Source organism: Dufourea novaeangliae, unplaced genomic scaffold, assembly GCF_001272555.1.
Source record: "Dufourea novaeangliae isolate 0120121106 unplaced genomic scaffold, ASM127255v1 scaffold74, whole genome shotgun sequence".
Lineage (NCBI taxonomy): Eukaryota > Metazoa > Arthropoda > Insecta > Hymenoptera > Halictidae > Dufourea > Dufourea novaeangliae.
The window spans coordinates 3,106-6,085 of NW_015373948.1; positions in this window are offsets into that span (position 1 = coordinate 3,106).

Sequence of the window (2,980 nt, forward strand, 5' to 3'; positions counted from 1 at the left end):
AGGTATTCCATCGTTCTCCTGATGGGCAGAATTGTCAAAAATCGATACTGTCAGGCAACATTGTCTTCGCGTAGTAAATACACAAACCCAACTTGATGGTAATGGGGAACAAAATTTATTTGTGGGTATTGCCGTTAGATGTCATATTATTAAGCTGTTCCAATTATCGATTATGTGTTTTCGTTAGTGTCCGGTTGATTATATCAGCGCTTCGATCGATTCGGAGTTGGCCCCAAAGGAGTCTCCCTCCTTAAGGGGGGAGACTCCTTTGGGGCCAACTCCAAATTCATCGAAGTGCTGATGTAAACAATCGGACGCTAGCGAAAACACATAATCGATAATTGGGACGGTTTGTTAATACAACATCTAACGACAGTACCTACAAATAAATTTTGTTCCCCGTTACCACCAAGTTGGGTTTGTGTATCTGCTACGCGAAGACACTGTTGCCGGACAGTATCAATTTTTCTTACGCTGTTGCCTCATGTCCCGTATTACAATTCTGCCCATCAAGAGAACGATGGAATATCTATGGCCAACGGCTCGTGGCGAGATTTGAATTCTCACCGAACGTAGGAAAAGAATGACGCGACCGAAAGAGATTCGAGAATGAAATAATATTACGTACTAATGTGTGCAACCATAAACCTTTTCTATTGGTACTTGCAATGATGCTTATTTTTTTAATCAATGGAATTACATCCGAGATACTTGAAATGGTATTCCCGAGAAACAAATTATAACAATGGCACAATATATATTCCGCGTATTCCATATACAAAAAGCATGGAATGTACTATACAAATCTGCTGTTTGAAATGCTATTTATTTATCTTTTATTGACATAATTGATATGGGTATTATATGCGTACACATATATTTCGTAAGAAGGACGCTAAAAGAACATGGAATGGACAACTTTATTCGATGAGAATTTATGCACTGAATAAAGATACTTTTTTTATTTCAGAAGCAAATATTTCCTCGTTTTTACAAAAAGCCATAAAAATTTATCCCAAACGAGTCTCCGGAAAAGTTAAATTCTCCATCCCGGACAAGTCGGACAGCAAGCAATGCGGGTATTTTTTACTTTTTACGAGTTGTATTATCATATAGACTTGAAATGAAATGAATTTTTAAAATTTTGTAGTTTAATAATCGTTTTATTTGTTATACTTTAAGAAATTAGTAGACTGTATGTTGATTTGTATTGACATGGAACGAGCCAGGATGGAATGGATGTCTGGTGACAGCCGCGGGGCAAAGTAAATGTACACGTTTTGGTTTTGTGATTAATTTATTGAGTCAGTGTGTAATAAAAACAAGAAAGTAAGCAAACCTGCAAGGTGTGAATAGTGTGATCAGTCCATGTGAGTCTGAATGATAAGAACTAATGTAGAGAGCCTTTTATGATAAAGTGAATAGCCACATAATGAATGTTTTGTTTTTGTAAGAGAGTCGGAATGAATTGAGTAGTGTATGATTACCGTGCAGTGGATGTGGAATGACTGTGATGATAACTACAACCAGGTGGTCGTAAAGCACCTCGTACCCTCAGATGATTAGCTCGAAGAATAGGTCGATGTCTCGTTGGATGAGTTGAGCTGGTTCTCTAGTCTGTGAGTCGAACTGTGTGTTGATTGGATGATTTGCACTGGTGTTACGTCCCGCGTTGCGGTCGTTACTTTATTTATAATTTCGGGTCCTGGCTCTTTTAAGGTGCTAAAGCACGCCCTGTCTAAACTTACCGGTGAGGTACGCTATTAGGATATGGAACGGGAGGGATAGGAAATCACTCTCGTTTATAATAACAACAGAAATATATTCTAACAATTAAATAAAATAAAAGATACAAATAGTTCTTGACATACCAATGATGATGAAGATGAATGATAGTATCGTGTCGCTTTCAGTCAGTTCGATCGGGATTATGGGTCCTTGAAAGAACGGAACACTTGCTGGCGCTTTTAGCCGTGATACAGGGGTCAGGCACTGCGGGATACGTTGTCGCCGTCTCGGACATTGCACTTCGCGGTCCGGTGTCTTATCGAACTCGCCTGTTAGGCCGCGCGTAATCGCGAAGTCGCGTCGCACAAGCAAGAGATATCGCCGCGGAAACCCAAAACTGAACAGCTGAGCGACCGTTATTACTCAACCCGCTGTCGCGCGTAAAGTTAAAGCGAAGCGCGACTGTCGAAGAGCGAACGAACTTGTCGTGGGTGAAACGACACATGAGCCGAAAGTTAAAAGTGCCGAAAACTAAAAGAGATGTCGTACTGAGAGAGCTTGCCCGGTTTGGACAATCGTTTTATAAGGTCTTCCCCCCTTATTGAAGAACGTGGAATATACGGGGTAGCAACAAGCTATTGTTCGTAAGAGAATTCTCGAGTCGTCGTGGTGTCTTTGGAAATTGCTGATGTTTCCGTTCCGCCGGTCAACGTTCCGTCGGTCAACGTTCAGTCGGTCAACGTCTCGAGGAAGGTTAATTACGCGCGTAGCTTTCACGTGTCGCTGAATTGACGGTTCTCGTTCGCTCTTTGCGTGTAAAGGTGGTTGGAAAAAATATGCAAGGAAAAGAGGACATGAAACTATAGGATATAACACAATAGTAAAGTCGTGACAATAAAAATTGTTATTCATACTGGGAATGGTATTTCATAGCTACAGACATATCTATGTAATTTCATTTTATTTCGAAATAAATTGTACAAATATTATAGAAATGCGTATTCTGGATATTTTAGATACAATTTCAAAACGTAGAATATGACACAATACAATACAAATTTGTTGTTTAAAATTATGTTTACTTATCATTCATTGACATACATGTTGGAACTAATTTTATTTTTTACAACAGTACACGCTTGCGCTCTCTCATTTTCTCACCCTCTCTTTCTTCCTCTTTGTTGATTTGTCTTCTTAACTGGAACAATTAGCCAGCCTCGCTGGCCCGCTTGTAATCGGATGTCGCGCGTTC